Raw genomic sequence first — 11785 nt, 5'->3', positions numbered from 1 at the left:
ACTCTCTCTCTCTCTCTCTCTCTCTCTCTCTCTCTCTCTCTTTCTCTCTGCCTCTCTGTAACTCTGTCTTTCAAATAAATAAATCTTTAAAGAAATAGGGCGTAGAATAGAGAGTAGACAAAATACAAGCTTGCAGCCAGATCAAATTTATAAATAAAATAAATCCATAGAAGTTGACCTTCATGCTCACAGACCCAACATGTGGCAGAGGCGCAGACCCCAGCAGGCTGGGCCCTTTTGTATCTTAGGTGGGCTAGGGGTGGGGGTGGAGGGGCAGTAGAGATGAGCTTCTCCATACTGGTTCTTCATGTTTGGCCCAGTGGCTTCCAAACCTGGGGAAGAATGCAGGGGGTAGGGTGGGGAACAGTGCAGAATCTGAGGCTTAGGCCCTTGTTCCATCAATGAGCATTATGAAAAAGCTCCACATGAATTTCAAGCTATTTTGCATGAAAATGAACTCACCTTTTAATTCTGTTTTCCACAAACTTTTTGAAAGACCATCATATTTGTCAGCCCCCAGGGTGGAACTTGGAAGCCCTCTTTTCTCTACAAGTGTACGCATGTGCAATACATCCAAGATCTGTCACTCCTTACTCAAATGTGAGTTTGAGGGCCTGGAACAGGCAGTATAGTTGAATTATGGGGGTTGGGGGTGGCATCAACCCTGGGAACCACTGAATGAGGATCAAGTTGCGCCTCCTTGGTGTCAGAATGGGCACCCAGCCTTGCCCGTCTCAGCCGTTGCACTTTGAACTTGAGAATACTAACCCCTACTTTACTGTGCTGTTGGGAGAAGTACATGAATTAACTCTGGAAAAGCACTCAGATGAGGTAGCCCCGCAGCAAATATCCAACGTGGCTGCTGGATGGCCTCTAGCTCATTAGAACATCATTCCAATAAAGTCCCTGTGGCTGATGTTGGGTTTTAGGACTTTTTTGGGTCTGAAGAAGGCGCGGAGAGGACCAGTTAAGGCAGAAAAAAGAACCACAGGCAGGGGGTAGCGCTTCTCAACCCGCTGGGCAGTGGGTGTGGGAACTTCTCCAGGGAGGGGCCCGTGGAACGCGGAATGCCGCAATGACTGGTAAGGGGGACTCGCCCGTGTGCGGACTCGCCCGTGTGCAGAAATCCCCACTGGCAGTTGTTAATAGCAGCAATGATTTACAGTAGATGGTTCCGTCAGTTTGCTATGTTCTGGGGGAGGTGATTATAAAAGTTGGTGCAGGACAGGTGGATTTACCGGGTGTTTGGAATTAACTACTTGTGCCCCAGTGGGCTAACAGACCCTAACAGCAGACACTGCCATTCCCATCCTGCACCTGATGCCATGACGCTTCCCAAACTTCCTACAGAGGCCAGAAAAGGGGCAGTCACCAAATTCCTGGAGATCCCCGCCCGTCCTTGGAAAACTCCACCCAAAGCAGCACCCTCTTTGCCCCCAGATCACATAGAGGGGTGGCTCTGAACTTCATGGGGGCACAGCTCACTGTAGATACTCTATCTTGGGTGTGCGCTTCTTCAGTTGTTTGAAAGGAAAAAAATGTTTATTTCTTTTTTAAAAAAATTAATTTATTTATTTGAAAGACAGGAGAGAGAGAGAGAGAGAGAGAGAGAGAGAGCGAGCAATCTTCCATCTGCTAAGTTTGCTCCCCAAAATGGCTGCAATGGCCAGGGCTGGGCCAGGCCAAAGCCAAGAGCCTGGAATTCTATTCAGGTCTTCCATATGGGTGGCAGGGGTCCAAGCACTCAGGTCATCTTCTGCAGCTTTCCCAGGTGCATTAGCACGGAGCTGGATTGGAAGTGGAAGAGCTGAGACTCGAACTGGTGCTCATGTGGCATGCTGGCTTTGTTGGCAGTGGCTTAACCAGCTGTGCCACAGTTCTGGACCCCCAATACATGCAATTCTACCTTGTGCCTGGAAAAGGGGAGAACGAAAAGTATTTGGTGAGTAGCACCAATGATTATCGTGGTTAATGATTAGTGGTTAATTTTAAAAGGGGTGGAGAAGAACTCAATGAGACTACAACATTTGAGCTAAGACTTAAGTGACAAAAAAGAAACTTCTTAAGGGGCATAGTAGGTTAAGCCTCCACCTGCGGAGCCAGAATCCCATATGGGTGCCGGTTCAAGTCCCAGATGCTCCACTTCTGATCCAGCTCCCTGCTGATGGCCTGGGAAAGCAGTGGAAGATGGCCCAAGTCCTTGGGCCCGTGTACCTACATGGGAGTCCTGGAGGAAGCTCCTGGCTCCTGGCTTTGGAATGGCCCAACTCTGGCCATTGCGGCCATTTGGGGAGTGAACCAGAGGATGGAAGACTTCTCTCTCTATCTGCCTCTCCTCTCTCTGTGTAACTCTGACTTTCAAATAAATAAATCTTTAAAAAAGAAAGGAATAGAAATAGTCAAAATGAACTTTGTTTTGTTTATTTGAAAGGTAGAGTTACAGGGCAGGGGGCAGACAAAGATATCTTCCATCTGCTGGTTCACTCCCCAATGGCTGCAAGGGCTTGGACTTGGCCAACCAGACACCCATAGCCTGGAACTCCATCTAGGTCTCTGGATGAGTGGCAGGGACCCAAGTACCTGGGCCATCTTCCACTGCTTTTCCTAGGTGCATTAGCCAGGAACTGGATTGGAAGTGGAGCAGCTAGTATCCGAACCAGTGTTCATGTGGGATGCCGGCATGGCAGGCCATTTAGCCTGTTGCACCACAATGCTATTCTGTTCATTTTGGAAGCAAATCAATGGATTGAATGTTAAGAATAGGGTAAAGGGAGGAATGAAGAATGGCTCTGGGGGCTGGTGCTGTGATGTAGCAGGTAAAGCCACCGCCTGCAGTGTGGACATCCCATACGGGCGAGGGTTCAAGACCCGGCTGCTCGACTTCCGATCCAGCTCTCTGCTATGGCCTCGGAAAACAGTAGAAGATGGTCCAAGTCCTTGGGCCCCTGCAACCTCATGGGAGACCCAGAAGAAGCTCCTGTCTCCTGGCTTCAGATCAGCGCAGCTCTGGCCATTGTGGCCAGTTGGGGAGTGAACCAGCGGATGGAAGATCTCTCTCTCTCTCTCTCTCTCTCTGCCTCTCATTTTCTCTGTGTAACTCTGATTTTCAAATAAATAAATAAAATCTTTTTTAAAAGGCAAGAAAAAAAAAAAAGGCAGAGAGCCAGAGAGATCCTATCTGCTGATTCACTCCTCAAATGGCCACAATGGCCAGGGCTGGGTCAGGCTGACTCTAGGAGCCAAGAACTCAATCCAGTTCTCCCATGGGTGGTAGTAACAGCTGTTGCCTCCCAAGGTATGCAGTAGCAGGAAGCTAGAATCTGAAGTGGAGCTGGGATTTGAACCCAGGCACTCCAACTCCAAGCCTGAGTTCCTTGCTGGCTGTGAACAAGAGGTTGTTGCTGTGCTCACCTCGTGATATTCAGAACTGTTTGAATATTCCCCCAGGACATAGCAGGCAGGCCAAGAGCAAGCATGAAGCAGAAACCCCAGTCCTGGTCTTGCAAGCAGTGTGCTGCCGCTTCTGCCAAGTTCTGGTGATCATATCGATCCGCTCGGGCGTGACGTGCGAGTGCTTGGATCTCCCATGGCAAAGGATGTGATAACTTGGTGGGCAAAGGATCTAGACTGAGAACCCTGGGCCACTCCAGTGTTTACAGACCAAGCAGAAGAGAGGGACCAGGAGAGCAAGGCCATATTCTGGAGAAGGCAGGTCAGGAGTGGATTCTGAGCCTGGGTGGAGGGGCTGGACTTGGGGCAGGGGTAGTTCTTCAAGGGTAGTGGGAGGGCAGGCAGACCTTGTCGGGTAGTAGCAGGTGTCTGCATAGATGTGCTGGTGGGAAAGAAAGATGAGGGTATTTCCATTTTAGAGTTCTGTTTTTTTTTTTTTTAAATATTTCTTTATTTACTTGAAAGGCAAAGTCACAGAGAGGAAGGGACAGAGGGAGGGAGGAAGGAAGGAGGGGAGAGAGAGATGAGAGAGAGTATTTATTTGTTGGTTCACTCCCCCAGATGCCTGCAATAGCCAGGTCTGAGCCAGGCTGGAGCCAGGAGCCAAGAGCTCCTTACTGGTCTCCCATATAGGTGGTAGGGACTCAAATGCTTGAGCCACCATCAACTGCTTCCCAGGCACATGAACAGGGAGCTGGATCAAAAGTGGAGCAGCTGGGACTCTTAACTGGTGATCTGTTGTGGGATGTGGGCATCCCAAGCAAGAGCTCGAGCCACTGTGTCACAATGCCCAGAGTTTTATTTTGTTGAGGAAGTACAAGATGTGGGTTCACAGTAAGAAAGCAGACCATGAGCATTTTGGTTCAAACTGTGGTATAAGAGAATTATGATATCTTGAGGCTATAACTGCCTCCTCCTGCACTCCCCTCCACCTCCACACGTTCTGTCTTTTCTGATTCCCCTAGAATACCTTCTTCTCATCTGTTATAGACTGAATATATGAGGGCACTTCCAAAAGTTTAAGGAAAATGGAATCAAAAGATAAGTTTATTTTAATGCAAAAGATGTTGAAATCCATGCATATGAAGAGTCTTCAAAAAGTTCATAGAAAGTGAATATTATGAAAAAAACTGCATGACTTTAATTTTTCATCAAAATATACTTATTTTTTTAAAAAAAGATTTATTTTTATTTATTTGAAAGACAGAGTTATAGAGAGAGGAAGAGACAGAGAAAGAGAGGCCTTCCATCTGCTGGTTCACTCCCCAAATGGCCACAACAGCTGGAGCTGAGCTGATCTGAAGCCAGGAGCCAGGAGCTTCTTCCAGGTCTCCCATGCAGGTGCAAGGGCCCAGGGACTTGGATCATCTTCTTCAGTTTTCCCAGACCATAGCAGAGAGCTGGATCGGAAGAGGAGCAGCCGGGACTTGAACTGGCGCTCATATGGGATGCTGGCACTTCAGGCCAGGGCTTTAACCCACTGTGCCATGGCATAGGCCAATGTACTTATTTTTAAATTCTATATTCCAATAACTTATATATATATACACATATATGTATATGTGTGTATGTAGTTTTAAATTATTTACTTGTTTGAGAGAGACATACACACAGAGAGAGAAAGAAACGTATAGACAGAATGGGAGAGAGGGCCAAAGGGAACTCCATCCTCTGGTTCACTTCCTGAATGCCTGCAACACTTGGGCTGGGTCCAGGTCAAAGCACTAGAAACTAGGAATGTAACACAGGTCTCCCAGGTAGACAGCAGGAGCCCAGTAACTTTAGCCATTACCGTTGTCTTCCAAAGCCTGCATGGCTAGGAAACCAGAGTAGGGGCTGGAGCTGAGACTCAAACCCAGTTACTCCAATATGAGATGCAGGTGTCTTTTTATTAATTTTCTCCAAAGATATATTTATTTATTTGAAACCCTCCCCAAATGACTACAACAGCCCAGGCTGGGATAGACCAAAGCCCAGAGCCGAGAACTCCATGCCAGGACTTGAATTGGCACTCATATGGGATGCTGGCATCACCACCAGGTTCTAGTCCCGGTCGGGGTGCCGGTTCTGTCCCGGTTGCCCCTCTTCCAGGCCAGCTCTCTGCTGTGGCCCAGGAGTGCAGTGGAGGATGGCCCAGGTCCTTGGACCCTGCACCCGCATGGGAGACCAGGAGAAGCACCTGGCTCCTGGCTTTGGACCGGCGCGGTGCGCCGGCTGCAGCAGCCATTGGAGGGTGAACCAACGGAAAAGGAAGACCTTTCTCTCTGTCTCTCTCTCACTGTCCACTCTGCCTGTCAAAAAAAAAAAAAAAAAAAAAAAAAAAAAAAAGCTGCCAGAGCGCACCCTGCACCCTCTCGCTGTTTCCTCCTTGCCATGTGAAGGCACGGTGAGAAGCCAGGCAGAGAGCCCTCACAAGACACAGAACCCGCGGGAGCCTTGACCTTGAACTGCAGGCTCCAGAACTGGGAGAAAGCAAGTATCTGTCGCTGAAGCTCCCCTTCTGGTGGTATTTTCTTAAGGCAGCCAAGACAAACTGCAGCCCTAGCCTGCAGGGAAACTGACATGATATATACCCAAACAAGTTCAAGATCAGTCTGAAATGAGGGCAGACACTAGAGCAATTCAAACATGTGTGCCAATAGCTGCTGGCTTGGTGTTGAGCAACATAATGATGTAATCAGGCCACTCGTTTTCAGTGTACATTGATTTATTGATGAGTATGTCCGGGAGTTTTGTTGCTGGATCACTTGTGTATTCTGGCTATTTTGGTATGCAGATGGAAATTTTGCCCACTACTGTGGACTCATGAGACTACAGCATCAGATGTGTTAGGATTGTGAAGACGTGAGCTGACACATTGGGGGACGACTTCTCCAAGAGATGGAACCACTGTTTGTAGTGTTTGTGCAAGTTTGTACACTACAAACATAAGAATAGTAATAACTTCTTTTTAAAAAAAAGACTATGTATTTATTTGAAATGCAAAGTGATAGAGAGGGGAAGGGAGAGAGAGAGAGAGAGAGAGAGCTTCCATTTGCTTGTCTACTCTCCAAATGACAACGATGGATGGCTGGGGCTGGGCCAGGCTGAAGACAGGAGCCCAGAGCTCTGCCTGGGTCTCCCATGTGGGTGGCAGGGGTCCAAGTATCTGGGCCATCATCTGTGGATTTCCAGGTGCATTACCAGGGAAATCAGATCAGGATCAGAAGCAGAGCAGCCGGAACCTGAACTGGCACTCATGTGGGATGCTGGCATTGTAAGCCACAGCTTAGCCCTCTGCGTCACAATGCCGGTCTTTGTAATAACTTCTAGTTCACACAATTCTCATAAAAAGAAGGCTCTCTCCCCATGTATGTGTGTGTATTCCTTTAAGTGTAGGTGATTGCAGAATAGCAAATTATTGAGGCTATTCTGTTACAAATGATCTCATATTGTGATTAGATATCAACAAGAATGGACAGGGCCAGTGCTGTGGCATAGTGGGTAAAGCCATTGCCTGCAGTGCCGGCATCCCATATGGGCACCGGTTTGAGTCCCTGCTACTCCACTTCCAATCCAGCTCTCTGCTATGGCCTGGGAAAGCCTTGGGCCCCTGTACCTGCATGGGAGACACAGAAGAAGCTCCTGGCTACTGGCTTCGGATCGGCTCAACTCCGGCCGTTGCAACCAGCTGGGGTGTGAACCAGTGGATGGAAGATCTCTCTCTCTCTCTCTCTCTCTCTCTCTCTCTCTGCCTCTCCTTCTCCCTCTGTGTAACTCTGACTTTCAAATAAAATAAACAAATCTTTTTAAAAAAACAAGAATGGAATTGTCTGATTACAACTGTACTCTCCAAATAACTAAAAGAACCTCCCACATGTTAGCTCCTGGTCCCACATATCTCCAGCCTTGTTCTCTCCACGACCCATTTACATCCCCCCGGGACACCAGCAAACACTCATCTCTAGCCCTGCGCCTAAGTGCCACGGTATCAGGTGAGGAGGTCGGCACAGCACTCTTGGAACCCTCCTTACACCAGATCCACCAGCAGTAACTTTGCACATGGACATGACTCAATCATGTAATTACATCTCACTAAACAAACTAAGGCTCAACTTCCAAATTAGAGAGGAAAGAGAGGGTGATCATAGCCAAGGAGAGTCAGAGTCTCTTGGGGCAAATTTTATCAAAAATATATCCTTTTTTCAAAGATTTATTTTATTTGAAAGGCAGAGTTGAGAGAGAGAGATTGAGATCTTCTACCCACTGGTTCACTCCCCAGATGACTAACAGCCAGAGCTAGGCCAAAGATAAGATCCTGGATCTCCTTCCTGGTCTCCCACATAGATGTCAAGAGCCCACACACTTGGGGCATCATCTGCTGCTTTAACATTAGCAGGTAGCTGGGGGCTGGGCCAGGACTCGAACCGGCACTCGTATGGGGATGCCGATGTCACCAGCAGCAGGTTAACCTGCAACACCTGCTTAACCACAACACCTGCACCAGAAAACATAAATTTATGTGTTCTTATTTGGCTTCCCTTCAAAGCAGAGCCTGAGACCAGCCCTTGGGTGCTACCAGCTTATTTGGGAGGTGAGTCTAGGAAGCAGAGAGAGTGAAACAAGAGAAAGAGAAAAAGAGGTCAGAACTATAAGAAATGGGGCCTCATTCTGTTGGGGACTGCAGGAAACCACATAGAAAACCGCCCAGAATGTACAGCCTCCGTGAAGGGAGGTAGGAACACAGATGCACAGGCTCTCATCTCCCACTGCTGGGGCTGTCCCTGGGACACTTCCCTGCCAGATCTCATTTTAGGAAATCAGATTCAATAAGCCCTTAGTCGAAGATGCTGGCAGAGGCACTGTGCGCAGGGAAGGACACCCATACACAGAGTGTTGTTTGTTTTTTTTTTTTAAGATTTATTTATTTATTTATTTGAAAGAGTTACACAGAAAGAGGAGAGGCAGAGAGAGAGAGAGAGAGAGAGCGAGAGAGAGAGAGAGAGAGAGCGAGCTCTTCCAGCTGATGGTTCACTCCCCAATTGGCCGCAACGGCTGGAGCTGCGCTGATCCGAAGCCAGGAGCCAGGAGCCAGGAGCTTCTTCTGGGTCTCCCACGCAGGTGCAGGGGCCCAAGGACTTGAGCCATCTTCTACTGCTATCCCAGGCCATAGCAGAGAGCTGGATGGGAAGTGGAGCAGCCAGGTCTTGAAACGTGCCCATATGGGATGCTGGCACTTCAAGCCAGGGCTTTAACCCACTGCGCCACAACGCCGGGCCCACTGAGTGGGTTTTAACGATGGTTAAGTTGAATTACTGGTCCCTCTTCCTCCTTCTCCTCCTCCTCTTCCTCCTCCTCCTTCTTTTTTATTTTATTTTTATTTATTTGAAAGTCAGAGTTACACAGATAGAGGAGTGGCAGAGAGAGAGAGAGAGGTCTTTCATCTGCTGGTTCACTCCCCAAATGGCCGCAACAGCTGGAGCTATGCTGATCCGAAGCCAGGAAAAAGGAGCTTCTTCCCGGTCTCCCATGCAGGTGCAGGGCCCAAGGACTTGCACCATCTTCTACTGCTTTCCCAGGCCACAGCAGAGAGCTGGATGGGAAGAGGAGCAGCTGGGACTAGAACCAGCGCCCACATGGGATGATAGCACAGCAGGCGGAGAGCCATGGCGCTGGCCCCCTTCTCCTCCTTTCCTTCTCCTCCTCCTCCTCCTTTTTTTTTTTTTTTTTTAGAGATTTTTTTTAAATTTTGTTTGAGCAGTAGAGTTACAGACAGTAAGAGACAGAGAGAGAGAGAGGTCTTCTATTCGCTGGTTCACTCCCCATTGAACTGGATGCTGGATTGGAAGCGGAACAACCAGGACTAGAACCAGTGCCCATATGGGATGCTGGATGCTGGTGCCGCAGGCAGAGGATTAACCTACTGTGCCATGGCGCCGGCCCCAACTGGGCCCTTCTGGATGGAAGCAGCAGCGTTTCTGGATGTGAGATATTCTGGTTCTAGAATCCAAAAAGGCTCTCCAAATGTGATGCCTTTTTCTGGGCGGGCACGGCCCAGACCATTGGACCTTGGGGAACTTCACTCAGTGGCAGGTGCTGAATCTTTGTGGGGTTTATTACTCAAGCTCTGGAATGGATACCCCTCACTGGCCATTGATGGTACTTGCTACTCCTTGCTCACCCGAATAATTAGCACGACATCATTAACCTGCCGGGCCAGCACCATGTTCTGTGGGATGTCAAGGTCACTTGTCACTGCAGTATGACAGAGTACAGGAGGGTTGTCAAAGACTCGTCAAACTCTAGGGCTACAGAGCACTGCTGTCTTTCTCCTGTAAGGATGAACTGCTCTCTGCATATCTGGTGATGGAGATGGAAATGTACACATCTGTACCCACACATCTAGGCCCAGGGGCTGTGCTGATGTATTCTAGAAAAGACACAGCCTTGTGTTTCTGCTATTGGTTGGTGGTTTATGGCAATCTGGTCACGGCTCCCCATGACCTACCCAGTGTTTGTAGGGGTCATCAAGGTAGACTGGATGGAGTGCAATGGGGACTCCCCCCCGCAGTTGCACCTGGGTGCCTTATTGCTTTTGTGTTACTGCCTCAGCAGGTGGGATGGGGTAGTGGGCTGGCCAGGGTTTCTGCTTGGCCTTCCTCAGTGCTCCATCAAGATGATTCCACCGATGGGGCTAGCGCTGTGGCATAGTGAGTAAAGCCACTGTCTGCGGTGCTGGAATCCCATATGAGTGCCAGTTCAAGTCCCAGCTGCTCCACTTTAAATTCAGCTCTCTGCTATGGCCTGGGAATGTAGTAGAAGATTGCACAAGTCCTTGGGTCCCTGCACCACATGGGAGACCCGGAAGAAGCTTCTGGCTCCTGGCTCCTGGCTTTGGATTGGCCCAGCTCTGGCCATTGTGGCCATGTGGGGAGTGAACCAGCAGATGGAAGATGTCTCTCTCGGCCGGCGCCGTGGCTCAACAGGCTAATCCTCCGCCTTGCGGCGCCGGCACACCGGGTTCTAGTCCCGGTCGGGGTGCCGGATTCTGTCCCGGTTGCCCCTCTTCCAGGCCAGCTCTCTGCTGTGGCCAGGGAGTGCAGTGGAGGATGGCCCAAGTGTTTGGGCTCTGCACCCCATGGGAGACCAGGAGAAGCACCTGGCTCCTGCCATCGGAACAGTGCGGTGCATCGGCCGCAGTGCGCTACCGCGGCGGCCATTGGAGGGTGAACCAACGGCAAAAGGAAGACCTTTCTCTCTGTCTCTCTCTCACTGTCCACTCTGCCTGTCAAAAAAAAAAAAAAAAAGGAAGATGTCTCTCTCTCTCTCTCCCTCCCTCCCTCCCTCTCTCTCTCTCTCTGCCTCTCTGTAACTCTGCCTTCAAATAAACAAATAAATCTTAAAAAAAAAAAAAGATTTGAAGAGCCTTCAGAGTATAATAAGCTTGGTTCCAGATGGCACAGCCTGAGTCTGAGTCATGGAGGAATGGCCTCACCCCTAGTCAAGGAACCCTACCCCCACCCTGCTGTACACTCCACACTCTGATCTGATGGACAGCAGTCCCCTCCCACCCATCTTCCCTCCTCCTATGAGTACTTATTAGCCAGGCCCTGCGATTTTTTTTTTTTTTTGCATGAATAAGCTACTTCCTCCACGGGGCCTGCTTTCCCTGTTCCTGTTGTGCTACTAGTGTTGCTGGTCTTGCAGGAAAGACGGGAGGGGCGTTTGGATGTGGACAAGACTCCTAGTGTGGTACCTTCCTCAGTGAGATCGGCCCCTGTGGCTCCTGTCGAGAGGGGCCACTCTCAGGGGAGTGTGGCTTCTTTCACTGGCCACAGGGTTCAAGTACCTCAGAGTTCAAGGTTGCCATAAACCATGCTGGGGTCTCCTTTCCTATCAATGTCCTGCCTCTACAGCTTCTGATACATTGTGGCTAAATACTGGACTCGGTTTTCAACACAGCCCACCTTTCAGCTTCAGGAGATGAAGAATTCTTATTTATTTAATTACTTATTTGAGAGAGAGGGAGAGAGGGAGAAAGAGAGATGATATATATATTATATATAATTATATAAGATATATTATACATAATTATATCATATTATATATACTATATAATATTATCTATACTATATAAAATATTTTATATATTATATATAATTATATAATATATATATATAGAGAGAGAGAGAGAGAGAGAGAAAGAGGGAGGGAGGGAAGGAGAGAGAAACACTCCCATCTGGCTCACCCCCCAAATGCCTGCAATGACTCCAGCTTGGGCAGGCTGAAGCTGGGAGCCCTTAATCCAGGTCTCCACATAGGTGGCAGGAATCTAAGTACTTGAGCCATCACCCGC

Source organism: Lepus europaeus, chromosome 21, assembly GCF_033115175.1.
Source record: "Lepus europaeus isolate LE1 chromosome 21, mLepTim1.pri, whole genome shotgun sequence".
Taxonomy (NCBI): domain Eukaryota; kingdom Metazoa; phylum Chordata; class Mammalia; order Lagomorpha; family Leporidae; genus Lepus; species Lepus europaeus.
The sequence above is the reverse complement of the archived record's forward strand: the minus strand, read 5'-3'. Positions refer to the sequence as shown.